The 19605-nt window shown below is 39.8% G+C and overlaps 1 protein-coding gene across 1 annotated transcript in view; it reads left to right on the top strand.

Moving 5' to 3' along the window:
* LOC147171439 (uncharacterized) overlaps positions 1-18060 on the top strand; it is a 92519-nt gene extending 74459 nt beyond the window's left edge. Inside the window, exons 13-14 of the transcript XR_015095585.1 lie at positions 4509-4651; positions 17730-18060. The gene's annotated coding sequence lies outside the window, so the exon portion shown is untranslated. The remainder of the gene's footprint in view (positions 1-4508; positions 4652-17729) is intronic.
* Positions 18061-19605: the final 1545 nt, after the last annotated feature.

The following is a 19605-nucleotide window of genomic DNA, read 5'->3' as shown; positions in this document are numbered from 1 at the left end:
TGTGGTACGAGTACCGCTAGTGGTACCTTTCAGTTGTGTTTAACGTTGAAGTTCAGTATAGTTGCATTTAATCTTTAAAGCCTGCTCATTTTAGGTAAAAATAAATGATTTGGCTTTTTTGTGCCAAACCATTTTAATAGAATCAAAACTTGTACTTATACATACAGATTTGATATATTGTTTAATTTTATGTTTGTTTTTTTCTTGTTGTTTTCTACGGAAGAAGATTAGGGCCAGTGAAGAGGGGGAAAAAAGGTTCTGACTTTAATCTCAGAATTCTGATGAAGTGAGAATTTTCACTTCATTCTGACTTCAAAGTGAGAATTCTGACTTTGACTTTGACCCCCACAATTCATAGCTTTACATCACAAAGTCAGAATACTCACTTTAAAGGCCGAATTGTGAGATTAAAGTCCAAATCCCAAGATTACATTTTAAAGTCAGAATTCTGAGATTCAATTCAGAACCTTTTTTTCTCTCTTCACTGGCTCTAATCCTCTTCCGTAGTTTTCTGGGATAATTTGCTCTTTTTTTTTTCTCAGAATATTTAGACTTTCTGTAAGGCTCGCAACTTTATCATCAAATTTTTTTTTTCTTATATGACTTTATGTATGATTTGAAAAATCCCAATTTCCTTATAATATTACAATTTTAGGAATGCAATGTTTGGGACAGGGATAACCCGTCATTGAGCAAGTTGGAGTTCCCAATAAACGTACTTTGTGCACATCGGCATGAACTCCATTTTCAAGTGTTCACTCCCACAACGGCGTAAACCAAAATTTCTAACCGCGCCTGTCTTTGAAAATACCAAATGAAATCAAATTCCGCCCATGCGCACAGTTATACAGTGAGACGACAATAGGGGCCTTGTGTTGACCTGCTTGTTATCAGCAACGGGACATCGTGTGATTGATGAAAGCTGGAGCAGAACCGTTGAAAGAAAGATTCAGAAGCATCCCCCTCAGCACTAAAATGCGCGTTGTACATCCGCAGCTGTGATTGTGGATGGGAAAAAAAAACTGCGGTCTTGTCAACAAGTTTTCTTTGTTGATTCTTTTCCTCCCAATTTGCACGTCGGTGCCAAACGAAATCACTCGGTGGTCAAGTATGTTTTGGCTGAGCCGAGTTTTACGAAAGCCACCCTTGATTTGGAGCAAGAAGGCAACACGTCTGCGTTTTCTCCAAACTCGCCACCACAAACGCATCCAACGCAGGCGAGCAGCAACAGTCGTCAACATTTCAAAGTAATCTGTCACTTTTTTTTTATTCAGTTTGCTCGGCTTTGCAAATGACTCTTTTTTTTTTTAAGGTCGTTCACGCAACGCTGTGACCTTTTCGTTTGTCCCTGGGTGAGAAAAAAAAATCCCCCACGTTGTGAATGTCTTTTAAATGATGCCATTTTGATTCTTCACGCTTTCATGTCTTTCGATTTCTTATTGAAGTGGTTTGATCAGCAGCCAGTGGATGTATCGCAGGCAACAATTCACCACTTTGAGGGGATTTCCCAAAGCTCTAAAAATCCATCTCTGACATTCAGTACAATTATTAGCATGTCAATTGACAATCCAGCAAAAATAAATAAATCTTGACATGGCTTAGATGATTACGCTCAATTTTGAAATGATGCTGTTTTTGCACAGTGTGGGCTTTGTTCACCAGTGCTTTTTACAGCTTTTTACTTCATTTTATTTATTTATTTATTTATTTATTTATTTATTCTTTAATTCATTTATTTTTAATGGGTTAAGAAGGTTCTGGGGAATAGCGCTAGTAAACTTTCACTCATTCCCCAATACCTTGACAACATTTTTTAATAATAATAATAATAATAATAATAATAATAATAATAATAATACAAAACATATGAATTTTATTTTAATTCTAAATTTTATTATGCAGCTTTCTAAATTATTTATTTATTTGTTTGTTTGTGTATTTATTTAAAAAAAATTAATGGCTTAAGAAGGTTCTGGGGATTAGCGTTAGTAAACATTCTCTCATTCCACAATACCTTGACAAAAAGTGTTTTAATAAAAATAAAAATAATAATAATACAAAACATATTAATTTTATTTTAATAAAATTTCATCATGCAGCTTTATAATTGTAAAATGATAGTGAAATAGACAGTGATTATATGAGTCCAGTGTGTGGCGTTCCACAGGGATGTGTTCCCTCGACTCTCAATTTGAATTCTCTTCTTCTTCTTTTTTCTGAAATTGCACTCTTTTTTTTTTTTTACTTTAAGTCTGAATTTAGAAATGTATATGACCCTCGTGAGGATAAGTGGTTCAGATAATGGATGGATGGATATTGATTCCAATTGATCCTATATTTACAGTAGCATTAGCTTAGCATTAGCATTAAATAGGAAACACTCACCCATTCACAACAGGAGGATGTAAACTAGCTATTTAATACCAATGAAAAATAAGTTACAATGGATGCAAAATGCAATATTTTTTTCTATTTTTTAAATAATATCGTACAAATCAAATTTGAAACCCTGTGCGGAGTTCCTCTGGGGTATGTTCTTGAGCCTGCATTATTGAATTGTGATTAAATTTTTGTTGATACAAATATCATGACTTCAATCCACCTCAATAGATTTAATCATTCTTTTGACTCTTTGAAACTTCACACAACTGACTTTCAAATTTGTTATATTACTTTTATTTTGCGGGCTTTCAATATTTGTTTGCTTAATTTTGTTGTGCCGAAAGCTTTTTAAATGGAGTTGGTTGGTTTAACTGTATACTCGTGTGCGCCCGTAGACTATATCTGCACACTTTACGAACGTGCGCAGCTGCTTTATGAGCTCCAGTAGTTTACAAGTTGTTGTAATTACTGGGTCTACCCTTGTTAAAAAGTTTTTTACCAAAAGTCTTTATGGATTACAACTCAAATCATATGAAGCAGAACTTACATACTGTGACTCATTGCTTTTGATCGGCTTCACTTCAAACCAGATTAGAAGTAGCCCAGAGGCAACAATAAAAAAAAAAAAAGTACAAATCATGAAATGTCTTTGAAAAAGTAGCAATATTCCACAGCCTGAATGGTGGGCGTGTGAGATGTCACCTGCAGCACACACATGGCAGCAACGTGTTGGGTCATGTACTCACAAGTACTAAATCACTTCATAATAATCATAATCGAAAATACTTCTCCTTATGAATACTAATGTCTGTTTTTTGCAATTTTTCTCCCAATGGCAATGTTGTCAAAAACACCCAAAATTATTTCACAGCTGAAATAAAAGACATAAGTAATACGGTATGGTATGACCCGCAACATAACAGAAGGGTTTTTAAATATATCACTTCCATCTTGCCTTCTTTTTTTCTTGCTCTTGGTTCCTCCATCTTTGCCACAATAAAAACCCTCAACTCTTGATGGTTTAAAAAGAGTTCTCAGGAGTCTTAATAACATTTCTGTGGCATGCTTTCATCGAAATACCCCAAGGATCAAGAATTGTTGACATATTTTTACTGAATGTTTCTTCGCGCTCTAAAAATACTTGGGTCAAAAACCACCCAAACTTTTTGGGTTATTCAATTTAGCCGTAAATTGGGGCAAATGAATAACCCACAAAACAACCCCCAAAATTGGTTTGCTTTGTGGGTTATTCATTTAATTTGACCCAATTTTTTGGGTTCAATAACTCAAAAGGTTGAGGCAGTTCATTTTTACCCAATTCATTTGGATTATTAAATTAAGCCAAAAGGTGACATGAATAACCCACAAAACAAACCCCAAAAATTTGGTTGATCTGTGAGCCTTTAATTTCATTTGAGCCGCCATTTTGGGTGCAGTAACTCAAAATGTTTGGTCGGTTCATTTTTGACTGGATTCAATTGTGTTATTCAATTAACCCAAAAAGTTGGGTCAAGTGAATAACCCACAAAACAACCCCCAAAATTGGTTTGCTTTGTGGGTTATTCATTTAATTTGACCCAATTTTTTGGGTTCAATAACTCAAAAGGTTGAGGCAGTTCATTTTTACCCAATTCATTTGGATTATTAAATTAAGCCAAAAGGTCACATGAATAACCCACAAAACAAACCCCAAAAATTTGGTTGATCTGTGAGCCTTTAATTTCATTTGAGCCGCCATTTTGGGTGCAGTAACTCAAAATGTTTGGTCGGTTCATTTTTGACTCGATTCAATTGTGTTATTCAATTAACCCAAAAAGTTGGGTCAAGTGAATAACCCACAAAACAACCCCCAAAATTGGTTTGCTTTGTGGGTTATTCATTTCATTTCAGCCAACCTTTGGAGTTATTTAACCCCAAATTGGGTCCATTCTTGACCCAATTTGGGTTCTTTTTTGACCCAACGGTTTTAAGAGTACACATTTTCAGAAATGAGCAAAAATTATTCAATTTCATGCTTGAAGGGTGGGCGAGCACTCCCGAGACTCAACGACTTCAATCCGAACATTTTATATGAAAAAAAATAATAATGTTTCCATCACGATATTCCACTTTCATCTCTCCTCCAGGAGGAATCATCTCCAGCACTTCTCCTCGTTCCTCTTTCGGGGCTGGAGAGCGCGTGCTTGCAGCCCCTCCTTCACCTCCTCCCTCCCAGCCTGGGAACGGAAGCACCGAGCCTGGCGGAGAAAAAAACAAAGCCGACAATCAGGTAGGCTGCAGAGCAGGAGAAGACAGACCGGGAGGGGCAGAGCGAATGCATTGGTCGACGGACGAGCGGGGACAACCGAGCTTTTAGGAAAAGTCAACACACGTGACCGGCTTTGTTTGTGCGAGCATTTCCGCCCCCCATCAAAGAAAGCGTAAGGATGTGTGTATTTGTGTGCTGAAACACGATCTGATATTAGAGCCAGAGATTGTCGAAGGCAGCGAGCAGCAGAGGGCGGACGGGGTGGGCTCGGGGCAGGGCGGCGGGACGTCCCGAAGGGAGGAGTGGATGTTTGTGGTGTCCGGACTCTACACGGGGGTTCCTGTGGGCCGGCACGTATTCAAACGCGCTTGTTTGAAACCGCGTCACGATGGAGGGAAGCAGATCTGCCATACAGTGAAATGCAATCCATTCCGGGACTAAACTCGATCCACTATTGGGTCGGATGTTCCCATAGGAAATAACATTGCCCTCATGAAACATTTGCTAACTCTACGGAAAATATTTGAAGAAACACGCGTGCACTCATGAGCGTCTGCGCTAGCATTGGTGTCAAAATCAGTTCATGGACAAGTCATCGGAATTCATCTGCAACTATTTTAATAACCAAGTAATTGTGGGAATGCTGGAAGCAACTCCCACATAATACTTCCCATTTACACCGTTCAAATTTTAACTTGCTTCAAAAATTCACGCCTTCCGGGGTATTTATCGTCTGATTCCACATTACTTTACAGTATTGGCACAATTTAAATATCAACTTTTCCGTATTCGTTTTCAATGGGACTGACATTGAATTTGAAATTGAAAGTCCTACTTTCCGCGCCCACTTCCATACATACTACTTCTCATCATTACCAGCTCGGTGGAACAATTGGTAAATTGCGTTGTCCAGTAACCAGGAAGTCACGGGTTCGAATCTTACCTGCCACTGTACATTGCAAATTATGCTAAGGGGTTATACATGTATACCAACTGACTATCATAGTTACACTTTTCCATCTAAATGAATGGAGGGTACTGCATGCCTAGGTGGCGCTATTGGGTGATTTTTTTTTTCTTTGCATTTTTCCATTGGATACCATTAGTTTCACTTTTCCATCTAAATGAATGGAGAGTTACTTTCAGATAACACTTATCTATATAAATTTCAACTTGCTTCAAAAATTCACGCCTCCCGGGTTCAAGTGTTTTTTAAATTGTATTTACAATAATACAATTAATACTTTGTAATTTTCACATAATGTATCTTTCAATTTACTCCATAAGAATTCCGCTTAGCATTAAGCTATTAGTATTCAGCTTTCAGCATTCCCGCGCAATTTCTGCAGAAATTTAAATTTCAACCTTAAGCATTTCTTGACAATGATATGCTATTAGTGAGTCTAAACATGACAAATAATTATTGATTAATATTACATTTGTGGAATATGAGTTATGCGGCAAAATCCAGCCGTTTTTATCCATCTCAGGGGGCGGCCATTTTGCCACTTGCTGTCGACTGAAGATGACATCACAGTTGCTCAGGGCTCAGGCGATAACCAATCACAGTTCACCCATTTTCTGGAGCTGAGCTGTGATTGGTTGTTACCTGAGACCTGAGCACCTTTGATGTCATTTTCACTCGACAGCAAGCGGCAAAATGGCCGCCTTCTGATATTGATAAAAATAGCTGGATTTTGCTGCATAACTCATATTCCACTAATCAATATCGTATTTAGACTCGTGGGGCTGCATTGAACAAATGATTGTCAAAAACTTTTTGTGGGTTGACTTCTCCTTTAATATTGTCCAATTCCAATTGTCCGATTTTAGCTTTCCGACAGTAAGTATTTTGATTTCTGTTATCCTTCATGGAAGCAGACTGACTATCTTTAATCACAATAAGACATTCGCAAACATCTGTTTTTACTTGTCACGATGTCCAAACAATCCCTTTCAAAAAAGTCCCTCTCGTGTGATATTGCTTCATTCTCCTTTAGTTGTTGTTGTTTTTTTTAATGACTAAACAATATCCAATAAACAAGATGAATGACTTATTAAACAGTCATCTGGAGAAAATGGTTTTGTAATACACTTTGTGGAATAAAATGTAATCTAATTATTGGATGAAATAATCGATTCTAAATATATTCGATAGTGACAGCCTTATCTAAGTGTGTTGTAAATGTGAGAAGTGCACCGTGGCTCCCCTTACCCACATGCCAGGGCATACTTTAAAAACCCATTTCCAAACAGATGCTTAAAAAATGGTGGCGCAAACGCTGAATTTATTAGAACACTGTACATGAAAAATGTTGACCTCGATGGCAATGTGAAGGTGATCTTGTGAACGGCGAAGCAGATGTGCTAACCACTTGTCCATCACGCTGCCTCTACGAAGAACCAATCTAGTTTTGATTGTGTTTTGGTTGCATCAACTGCGCAAAACGCAGCCGCTCTACTCGCAAATTTAAATCTGACAGCCGTCCAAGTTGGCTTTGGTTTGGTTTGTTTGAATAACATCTGCTGAAAGTCGGGCTAAAAATCTAATGTTTGCTCTTCTGGAACATGAAGGTTTTGTTTTTTCCCCTCATTTCCCGCCCACATTAAACTACTCAACAACTTAATCATCGTCATAAATCACCTTGTCTGCAAACAACTGCGGATCAAAAAAATATAATAATAAAAAGCTTCTGGCTTAAGTTCAGTTGTTTAGATGCCGATTCTCATTTTCGGGGGGGGGGGGGGGTCTCATCCCCTTTAGTCTGTGCCTGTGTGCACCCCCACCTCCACCAAGTAGCTCGTAATAAGCAATTGCATCATTGCCAGGACTCATGCTGACTTTTAGTATTGATGTGACGATCTAGAGTGGTAGTATATTACGAATATTAATTAATATAATTGCTAAGTAATGTGGAAAAACTGCCCCCCCCCCACCCAAGAAAAACACGCAACAAGCTATCAATCTTCAAAATTAAACTTTTTATTTTATATTTTTTGCAGTGTCTGGCGCAACTGTTACAGGTACTCAAGCACGTGAAAAACATACTTTTTAAAAAATATTGATAAAAAATAATAATTTACTATTCAATAAAGAAAATTACATTTTAATTGAATACTAATTTAATCTGAATATTACGTGAATTACAGTAACTGGGTAGCAAATCAATGCTAATTCAGTGCTACATGCTAGCGCCGTTAGCTGCTATGCTAAGTTGTCGGGAAAAGACGCCTATATGCTGCTAAATATTTTTCGGTGTTTGGCAGATCTATTGCACCTGAAAAACATACTTTTCATAAATCCTTTGCACTTTAATAAAGAAAGTTAAGAGTCATTACAGGGTAGCAAATCAATGTGTTAGCAACAACCCCCAAATGACACGAAATGAAACTTGTCAGTTTCAATTCTAAATGCACAAAATGGACGTCATTTTTTTTTTTTTTAGTAACGTGGCACTTTTTACCGGCCTTTTTGTCCAGAATAGAAAAGTCTTGTTGAAGCTGCCGTTTCATTAAATAGGTTGAACATGTTTTAAGAGCTCTTTGCGGTCGCATTAAACCATAAAGCTGTCACGTCGCTCGCTCCCTGCTGGATTTTTTTTAAGGAGCTCATTGAATGATCTGGTCTGAATTTAAAGAAAAACTTCTAAAAGAATGTCGAGGTGGTTGATATTTTTACAGCAATTTACCTTTTACAGTTGACATTTAAATTATTTTTTTTACAATAGTTTTGCAGCGGTTATTTTTCCCTACTTTGATTATGTATTGTCGTGAAGTTTTAAGTGATTTTTTTAAAATGGATTTTTACAGTATTCATACATGTCAAGTCTAAATTTAGAGTTGTGTTGGGTATTGATGTGGATGAAGCTATAATTAAGATCAAGAAGAAGAGGCAGAGATGGTCCCCTACTAAGCTGCAGTAATACTCTTTCCCACAGAGTTGAGAGATATTTTTTGTATGCTCGCTTAACAGTTGTTTAAAGGTTTATAATTACAGTAAGATCAATGCTAATTTACATTAGCCAGTCTATGGCGTTTTACATTACATGTTAGCATAAAGCTAGCAAACTCCCGTTATGAAATCTATTGCTTTATAGCTTGGATGAACATTTTGATGTTTGAATATAAAAATAGAAGGAATCTATTTTTTTTCTACTTTTTTGGTTTGTTTTCAGGTGTTGACTCACATTTATCTATTCTCTCAATGATTTGCATGAGTTGCGGCTAATGGCTACAACATGTGCTAGTGCGATTGTGAACTCTCTTAAGTACGTGCACTATTGACTGTCCCAATTCACAGCGGGATCGCGGCGATTGAAGTGTGTGTGGGGGGGGGGGATTAGACAGCGGAGGGTAAAGGGAGGGTGGCGATGTGTGTGGACGTGACATCCCCAGCTGGCCCGTGACATCACTGCGGCCGGGGGCAGGAAGTGAGGGAGTTGGGAGGGTTCGGGTACAGTAGGTGACATCAGAAGAGTCCGTCTGGGTCTCTTCGGCTCTCCAGCTGGGTAAACTCGAGACAAAAGGGCCGGGGAATGCACACACACACGCACACACACACGCCCTCGAGCCCGGCCGGCCCGCGCGCCATCCACCCCGCCATCCCTGCCTTTGTCTCCGTCTCGGCACCCGCTCTTATCCGCCTCCTTGTTTGTAGACACGGGCTGCCCTCTCGCACCGAGCATGCCATGTGTTTCCTCGCACTGTCTCCCTTTAGCTCACTCTCCCTTTTATGTGTGTTTATGTTTGTGTGTGTCTGCTCCCCATCCGCTCGCCCCGCCACCCTCCCGTCCGTGTTATACAAAGAAACATATTCACGCAAGCAAATTTTGACGAGGATGCATTGAAATCTTGCGTTCCGCTTTGGTTGTTTACAACTTTTAATATTCGAAATAATCAGTCACGGGTCGAGCTTTTGCAGCATTTGAGAAATCTGGGAAGTAGGATATTTTGTTGTAGTCAAAAGTAAACATGGCTGTTTCCTCGATAAGCTAGCCGCCTAGCGTCCGAGGTACTTTGTCATGGTAATGCTGAAAGCTCGTAGGTATGCTCCAACAATTTAATTTGAGTTGAGTAATATGTGAATTACAGTAACTGGGTAGCAAATCAATGCTAATTCAGTGCTACATGCTAGCTCCGTTAGCTGCTATGCTAACTTGTCGGGAAAAGACGCCTATATACTGAGGAATATTTTTCGGTGTTTGGCGGATGTATTGCACCTGAAAAACATACTTTTCATAAATTCATTAATAAAGAAATTTACATTTTATTTGAAGAGTAATTTAATTTGAGTCATTACAGGGTAGCAAATCAATGTGTTAGCTGCTATGCTAACTGGTCAGGAACAAACTTAGCTTTGAACTTAAAAAAAGATAAATGTTTGATATTAACATGTCTTCTGATAATATGAGAAACATACAAAACAAAACATTCCTGCTGAGTCATTGAATTATTATTTTTTCTCTTTTTCTAAATTGCTGAAAATGTTTTAAGTAAATCTTAGTGAACTCCCGCTATTTTCAGGGCTTAGGGACCAAGATTGATTGATGAAGGGGCGTTGCGCTTGATGGGTGTACAGTTCGAAAAACTGCCAATCCACAAAGAAGCGCCACGATATTGATGGATATGAAAGGTTGTGGAATATGTTTATGAAAGGTGTTGAATGATATAAAATATTTCAACATATCGAATCATGTGGAATGATAATGTTGAAAATGTATCATGTGATGGGGACATTGAATGATATGCAAAAGATATGGATTGATTTGAAATGGTATTGATTGAACGATATGGAATGACGTGAAATTGTACTAGTGGAAAATGTGCAATATATTGCCGAAAATTGTGGAATGATATGGAATAATATTGAAAGATATGGAGTGATGGGAAATGATATGGAATGCTTTTGAATGTGGAATATGATACGGAATTGAAAGATTGAAAAATGTGGTTTGTGGATGCTGAATAATGTGATTGACATTGAATGATATGTACTGCTATCGAAAGATGTGGATTGATGTGAAATGATTTGTTATTGCTAGAAATATGCATTATGATGGTGAAAAATGTGTAATATCATATGACAATGAGAATGTGCATTGCTAGTGAATGTTATGGAATGCTATTAAAAGATATGAAATTATTTGAAAAGGCATGTGTACATTGAAAGACATGGAATGATATAAATGAAAAATATGCCATATGTTGGTTAATGTTAATATTGAATGATATGGAATTCTATTGATTGACGTGGAATGATGTGGAATTTTTTTGGTGAAAATATGCAAATTGTGGAATTTACGGCATTCGAAATTCCGGGAATAAGAGTTTTGAGTGGGAATTTGGGGGAAATTTGTATTCATTGGATTGAGGAAAAATATCACCCCACTTGGCGTAAACTTTTAAAACATGTTGAAATTGTCAGCCAGGAAACCTGGAAGTGGAAGTTTGATGGTGATTTCTGTCAAAAATGTGTTTCAATCAAATGACGGGATGATGACAAAACAATGGACACAGAAAACTGTCTCTGCAAACTTAACCTAACCCCGAAGCTGGAACAAATCCTGCTCCTTTTGTCCACATCGTGTACGCAGTTGAATGCATAATCAACATGGCCGGAGCATTCTCCCCTGCGCGCACGTAAACACCCCCCCCCCCCCCCAAAAAAAAGTTGCATTCTGCTGCTTCTTTCCGAGAGCGGGTGCGCCTCGATGGAGCGAGCTGCCACTCAAATGCGGCGCTCGGCCCGTCAGGTTTGCGCACATCTCCGTTTTTGAATGTGAAACACATGTTAACGTGTGGGTGGGAGTCATGAGAATAGAGGAGAGGGTATCCATGTCTGGATATGAAAACAGCCAGTCTGTCCATCTGCGGGAACATTTAATAGCACACCAGCAGACCTTTTTCCCATTCTTCCCACCCCTCCCCATCTTTTATCACACACATTTTTCGATTCCATTCGTTTGCTGACCTTATACTGTATAAATGAAACACGCATCTTTATTCAGTGAAGCAGTTCTGCATGACTGTGCGCTTCCGTTGACATTTTCCCCACATGTGTATGGGAGATTTTGTTATGGTCGGATGAAGCACGTTTGACCTTTTTGACCCTAACTCCAAAAGGTATGTTTCACCACTGAAGTGTCATGCGTTAGGGCTGTTTTTCTTCAGCTGGACAAGGTTTGAATGTGATCATCCACAGTTATAAGAGGGTGTGCACACTTGTGCAACCACACCATGGCTTTGTTTTTTGTTGAGTCATACAGGTTAAAGGTCATATTAATGGAGGTGGAAAAAAAGTTTAATTGATGTACAGTATCACAACAACTTGGCATATGAAGAAGGGGTGTGTAGACTTTTTATATTCACTATTACACTGGACCTCGCATTTACCTATTTACAGACTTTTTTTTATTTTTATTTTTTTACTGTTTTGGAAGGGAGCCAACCACTGTTTTCTTGGAAAATGCCTAATGATATATAGTTTTTTTTCTCCACATGATACACTCTAAAAAAAAAGTTGGGTCAAAAGTAACCCAATTATGGATCAAAAATGGACCGATCCACTTTATGGGTCAATTTGACCCAACTTTTTGGGTTGTTTTATACAAAATGACATCTTTTTTTTTTTACCCAAGTAAAGAATCCGACCAATATTTATGAGTTTTTTTAAACTAAAAGATACATTTTTTGACTCAAAGTTGGGGTCAAATTGACCCAAGTACAGGATCGGTCCATTTGTGACCCATAGTTGGGTTATTTTTGACCTAACTGTTTTTAGAGTGTAGGGTATAGGAGGGTCTGAAAATAGCTGCCGCTTAATTTTTATCCCAACTATGCTTTTAAAATGGACATCAATCATAGATGTTTTTTAATACATTTAATGTAAATAAATTAAAAAAAAAATATATATATATATATATATATATGCTTTATAGAAATTAACAGACATTAATATAAACATTTAAAAATAATAATAAAAAGACAAATTTTGATATGATAATTCATTGTCAAAAAAGCATTTAGTCTCTAGTACAGTATAACAGTACACCAAAAATAATGTATGATTAATATATTTAAAAAAAAATCATTTAATATCCGGATTTTCATGATTTGTTATTGATCTATGACTTAGCTTTTTTTGTTGTTGTTTTTTAAGCATAAAATGGTCAAATCGTGTCCTTTTAATGATTTAAACCATTTATAGGGAACCATTAGTATATTTACATTTATATATTTATTATTACAAAATACAACCTCAGAAAGTTAGAGTACACTTTGTGGTTACATTATTGACCAAAACTTTTGTATTATTATCATGACCTCTCGCTGCTGATTGGCCGAGGAAGAATCCATAAGCGTACGTTTTCTCACCAAACTTTCTCACCAAATCCCTTGGCGCAGTATTTCATTCCATCAAATTTGTGACAGCGTACGGCCATCGTGAAGTGTGAGGGAGTGGGCGACAGCCAAGTGTGTGCGTGCATTAATACGCTCTGCTCTTGTCGTTAAGAGTTAATCAAGAGCTTCCTGCGCCCAGGCTGGATGACCCGGGGTCGATTTACGGGCAAATTGAGACAGTGAAGGGACAAACACCTGCAGACAATCGCAAAAATTGTCTCTATACCCCGAAATGTAGCCTCTCTATGGCGTTTTGCATTGTTTTTAGCATTAAGCTAAATAGACATCGAAATCAAAACTGGTTCCGTTTCAATCGGTTTACAACGTTTGCAACTATCAACCATCTAACGTCAGATCCTCTCATTTGTGTTTTGTTAACATTTCAAAAAAAAAACGAGCAGGAGTGAGCGCACCTGGCCCAACGTGAACCCGCAAAGGTGGCAGGTTGGGGGGGGGGGGCTGGTTGGGGGGGACTGGAGGAGCTGGCACAAGAGACGCACAAGACGCACATCCTGGAATGTGGAAAACAATGACGCACGTGCGGAGCGCTAAATCATGCGCGGGACGTTTGGCATGTCGCGTACCTACAAAAGGCGGACATCTGCACGCGTGTAATGCGAGTGTGTCATGTCATCTGGGAGCGTTTAGCAGCCGGGAGTGCATATGGCCACCACGCCATTTTAGACATATAGCTATGGATTCTTTGGGCAGTGAATAAAAAATAAAAAATAAACACAATAGGAAGGAGAATTAATTCCACAATGCAAATGTCATAAGTGGCCCCGGGGGCTTTTTTCCTCGACTTTGTTTCATCGCTTGCTCACCACTTCAAGATGAATGAAAGCACACGGTGGGCCAAAAGTAGCCGGACGCCGAGTGAGTTAAAAAAAATAATAATTACCTTTACTTGACTATGTTTATGAATCCAGACTGATTCTTATTTGCAGGCAGTCAAGCGAAGCAAAAAGAAAAAGAAAAGGAGACCCAAAAAGGTGCCAGCAAATGCTTTCCTTCCTTCCTTCCTTCCTTCCTTCCTTGCTTGCCTCAAATCTTCCTTCATTTCATCTTTGATTCGTTCATTCCTTCCCACACTCCCTCTATTTCCTTGCAGCATCCCTCCTTTCCTCCGACTTCCTATCAACTTTCCTTCCTTCGTCCCTTCCTTCCTTTCATACATCCTTGTTTCTTTTCTTCCCACCTGTCATACAGTGTTCGTTCCCTTTGCTTGATCCCTTCCTTCCATTCATCTTCCCTCCTTCCTCACTCTACTTCCTCCCTCCTTGCCTCGTTGCTTCCTTCCTTCCTTCCTTCCTTCCTTCCTTCCTTCCTTCTTTCCTTCCTTCTTTCCTCTTTCTTTCTTTCATTCTTTCTAACAGTCATCCCTTATTTTCTTCATCCATCTCTTTTTTCCTTCTTTTCTTTCTTTCTTTTTTCTTTCTTTTTTTCTTTCTTTCACTTCCCTTCCTTCCAACATAGTCATCTCTTATTTTCTTTCATCTGGTTCCTTCCTTCCTTCATTCACATATCCTTGTGTTTGTCCATGAACCTCGTTCCTACCTTTCGTACATCCTTCTTTCCTTCCTTCCTTTTATACTATGTTTTTCCCTTCTTTCTTTCCATCCATCCTTCCTCCCTCCTTTCGTTCCTTCCTACTTTCCTCCCTTTCTTTGATTTTTTAATCCTTCCTACCTTCCTTCATGCATTCTTTCATTCCTTCCTTTCATAAAGCCTTGTTTCCTTCCTTCATTCCAACATACCTTCCTCCCTTCCTCCCTCCTATCCTTCCTTTCTCTATCTCTTATTTTCTTCATCAATCTCATTCCTTCCTTCCTTCCTTCCTCCCATCCTTCTTACCTTCCACGCATCCTTCCTTCTTTCCTTCAGTCCTTCTTTCCTTCCTACTTTGCTCCCTTTCTTTGATTCTTTAATCCTCCCTACTTTCCTTCTTGCATTCTTTCATTCCTTCCTTTCATAAAGCCTTGTTTCCTTCCTTCATTCCATCATACCTTCCTCCCTTCCTCCCTCCTATCCTTCCTTTCTCTATCTCTTATTTTCTTCATCCATCTCATTCCTTCCTTTCTTACTTCCTTCCTCCCTCCCATCCTTCTTACCTTCCACGCATCCTTCTTTCTTTCAGTCCTTCTTTCCTTCCTTTGTATAGTATTTTTTCATCCTTCCATCCCTCTTCCTTCCTTCCTTAATGAAGTTGATGAAGGCAAGTGTACATGTCTATCGTCTACTGTTGGGCCCCCGTGAATTGAAGATGTGGGAATCAGCTTGTGAAATGTTTGCCCTCTCATGCACCTTCCCTCCCGGCTGCTTCAAACTTTTTAGCAGTTCCCGTTTTGCATCATTTTTTTTCATCCGTGCCCTGGGCTTTGCAATTGATAGCCGCCGCCCCCTCCCCTCCGCGCCCCACTGAACCCCAGCCAGCCCCAGCTGCCTGTCCAGATGTGGACGCGGAGGCAACAGGGAGGCGAAGGAACGCTGGAGGACGGGGCTCGGCCACCTCCGACGGGAAGACGAGAGGAGGACAAATCAGAATGGCAACAAATTGACAATGTGGATTGTTAAACGCAAAGGGAGGCGAGCGTGACTTATTCCCATACCTGGCCTCCTCATTAGAGACCACCTACCCGGCCAGAACACCCGCCCCCACTTTGCAACTCCCTCGAGAGTCAGCAGGGGATAATTCAATGTTTCACCAGCTTCACAGCACTTTTCACACTTTTAATCACTACACGAGCGCACAATGGCCCTGTTGCAAAAAAACAAAAACATTCCAGAACATGCGTTTGCACTCGGTGGGCAGCAGGCTTGATTTATGTGCAGGGCCCACGCTCGCACCGTTCTCCCGGGGGCCTGTCTGATTAGAGATAGGGGAGCGAAACCATGCGGTCACACACCCCGCCATTTGGTTCTCATTACACACATGTAAATGCACACCGCACGCACACACACGCACACACACACATGCTTGTGCAATGCTGAACTTGCAGGGCAACTCCTCGTTAGTGTTGTGAAAGTGCAGGGCACCGCCGTGGCGGTTGTGCTGCGGATGAATGCTTCATGATGAGCAACAATTGTGTGCAATAAGACACGTTACGCAATTTGGATGATGGACAGTATTCAGTGGAACCACCAAAGTGGAACAATTTGGAGTTTAAACCATCACTATGTGTGGCGTCGGTGAATTTTGCCGGACTTAAGCTCAGTTAGTCACCACCCAAAAAAACTCTTCAGGTACCAAAATCATGTCATCACCCTCTGAAAATATTGTAATATTTTGACAAAAAAAATAATAATTATACTGGTCACCTCTGCTAAAATCAGCTTCATCCTTATCAATTGTACTCCCGGAATGAAATGTTTAATACATTTAATCAGTATTTGGTTCAGTTTTTCAAGTTTTATGGAAAAACTGCATTTTTTTTTTACCAAGGAGTATTTTAGTAGGGCGAAAATGTCCAACATTAGAATAAAGTCTTAAAGCGAGAAATGGGTTGCATTCCTAAAAGGTAAGTTTTAAAAAAAGCAATCTTAATAATAAAGTTATTCTTTGTTGTAAATTGAGTTATATTTATTTCTTGTTTGTTTTCTTTCATGTTAATAAAGATACAATGTCATGCGGAGATGTTCTCATAACAGTTGTATAGATAATTGATACTATTTATAGTTGCGTCGGAGAGATGGGGGGTGCACAAAATGTTCTCCTTTTATTAATTTTATAATTATAATTATTTTATTATTGATCTTTTTAATTTCAGTAGACTACATTTTAGGAAGTACAGTTCAGTTGTATTTAACTTTGAGGTACAGTGGACACCTGCTATTCGTGAGGTATAGGGACTTGGCTGACAAAAATTGATGGCGTAGAAAATTTGTTTAAAAAACAGAAGACAACAATTATTCCAAGAAACAGAAAAAAAATATTAAGAAAAGCTGAAAAAAAACTAGGTAGAAAACAAAAAAAAAGCATAATAAATTAGTCAGGGAAAAAATACATTCAGAAAAAATAGAAGAAGAAAAAAACTGAAAAATTGACAAATATTATTCCATATAAAAACAGAAACTTAAAATATATATATTTATAAAAAATGTACTCTTCAATATAAACGGATCCACACCTGTCCTTTATTACATTGATTTCGGCACCACTTTGAATGTGTTTTTGTGCATTTGTATTTGTTATTTTAAATGAAATGAAAGCACCACCACCACTTACTGTAAAAAAACAACAACAACAACAAAACAGTCCATTCCCTGCCGCTGCCTTGCCCACTATTTGAGGGAGCCTGCATTGAAACGGAAGTCCAATAAATTGTGTTCAACTTCAGAGGTTCGGCTTCAAAAATCTCATTCCTCCTTTTTAACGCTCTGCCCAATAAAAGCAATACGTGTTAATGACCTCCCTCCTCGGGGTTATTCTTTACCACATCCCGCTTTTAAAAAGGGAGATGGATGTCGATCTTTTTAGTGCCATCAGGCCCACTTTCGTTTTTATACCTGCCTGCACGACGAAGCCCCATGCTGTTTAACACCAGTGTTAATAAGACTCGACTGTAAACACTCCACCGCAGCGTGCACTGAGGCCGCGCGAGGAAGCCCGGGGGTGGGGGGGGGGGGCTACGTGGTTAATTTATTTCCAACAACAAAAAAAAAAAGGCTGATTTGAAAAGCTAACCTAATCTATTTGCAGCCCCTCATCCCCTGACCCAGACGCCTCAACCCCTGAGTGACATCAGCCTCAGGCAAGTGAAGCAATGGCTGGAAGCGCGTCACAGCCCCTGGAGAGGTCGCGCGGACCAAACTGTAGCGCTGATAGGTAAACCAGATGGATGCGCACACATGCCACATACATGCAGCACGCACGGGGAGAGGAAAAAGTCAAGAGAGACCCTCAAGAGGAGTTCAAGCCATTATTAAATTAACTTTTGCACTGCTTGTAATTCAGCAACATATCTAATAAGATTTGTATTTATCGCTTATGGGTGAGGAAGTGTGTGTGCGTATGCGTGAATCTTTCCAAGCTGCCCCGTTGCTGTTGTTTTCAATGGAATTCATCACCAAAAGGTCGTAAATAAAGCTCATATGAACGCCGCTGTGTTATTTTGGAACTGCTTTCATGTTTTTTGTTTTTTTTAATGAATGGTTTATGATCAACGAGGGTGTAAATAATACAAATAATGCAACGTTCCCTGAGTAGGTCACTTGGGTTCACTCAGGACAAGGGATATCTTCTTAGGGGTTATGCAGAGCTCAGCAGAGATAGATGAATCATACTGGGAAATTCCCTGGGGCAAATTAAAGCTCACTAGGGGCCCTAAAGCATGTTAGGGCCCAATCTAGGTGCAAGGAATACCAACATGGGGCCATCAATGCCCCCCTTGGGGCTGGCAAATCTCACATGAGGGTGAAGAAATCTTCCTGAGGAACTTCCTGGTGCTAAACAAAGCCACAGAGGGGCCCTACGGTTCGCTAGGGCCCAATCTAGGAGCCCGCAAAACCAACATGGGACCGTAAATGCTCACTGGAGATTGGTAAAGCTTTCATCTGGGCTCGGAGAACCCTAGTAAAGATGAATGATTCTCACTGGGGAACCTCCTAGGGCTAATCAAGGCCTACTTGGAGTCCCAAAGTTTGTTGGGGTCCAATATAAGAGCCAGAAACCCCAGATGGCACTAACAAGGCTCATCAGGGGCTGGCAAATCTCAAATGGGGGCTCAGAGAATCTCAGCAGGGGTGAAGAAATCTTCCTGAGGAACTTTCTGGTGCTAATGAAAGCCAATGAGGGGCCCCTAAGGTTTGTTGGGGCCCAATCTAGGAGCCTGAAAAACCAACGTGGGACCGTCAAAGCTCACCGGGTGCTGGCTAAACTCTCATGGGTGCTCAGAGAACTCCATCAGGGGCAAACAAATCTCACTGTGGAACTTCCCGGGGCTAATTGAGGCCTACTAAGGGCCCTAAAGTTTGTTGAGGCCCAACCTGGACACAAGGAATACAACATGGGACCATCAGTGCAGGCTGGCAAAACTCACATGGGTGCTCAAATAACCCAAGCAGGAGTGATCAAATGTCACTGGAAAACTTCCTGGGGCCAATCTCGGAGCAATCAATTCCAACATGGGGCCACTCGGGCTGGTCAAGTCCAACAAATCTCTTTAATCTACTAATAAACCCCAACGAGAGACTAGTGAATCTTTCTGAGGGACAGCAAAAATCCCCAGGGGGCAATTTTATATGTTCTCTGAGGGCCTCTAAGGGTATGTTTACAACCTAGTAAAAGTTATTGGTGTTCGGGGGCCCCATATATGCTGTAACCCCCCCAATAGCAAAATCATTTAAATGTACATTACATGGAAAAAAAAAACTTCAGCTGAGAGGCCTGAAAGCTAAAAACTATTGACACGCACTGAAACTCACCATGGGACCACTACAAGAGGTGATCGGGGGGTGTAGCGCTGAAGCCCATCAGGGGCCAGTAAAGATGACAGAGAAAGGCGGGGGGGGGGGGGGGGGGGGGGGTTTGTCCCCCTAAGCTGTGTTGTACATTAGGGATGTTGAGGAGACAGATC

This window comes from Leptonotus elevatus, chromosome 7 (assembly GCF_054856555.1).
Source record: "Leptonotus elevatus isolate MCC_2025b chromosome 7, RoL_Lele_1.0, whole genome shotgun sequence".
NCBI classification, from domain to species: Eukaryota; Metazoa; Chordata; class Actinopteri; order Syngnathiformes; family Syngnathidae; genus Leptonotus; species Leptonotus elevatus.
Note: the sequence above shows the minus strand (reverse complement) of the source record. Positions and strands in the feature narration are given on the sequence as shown.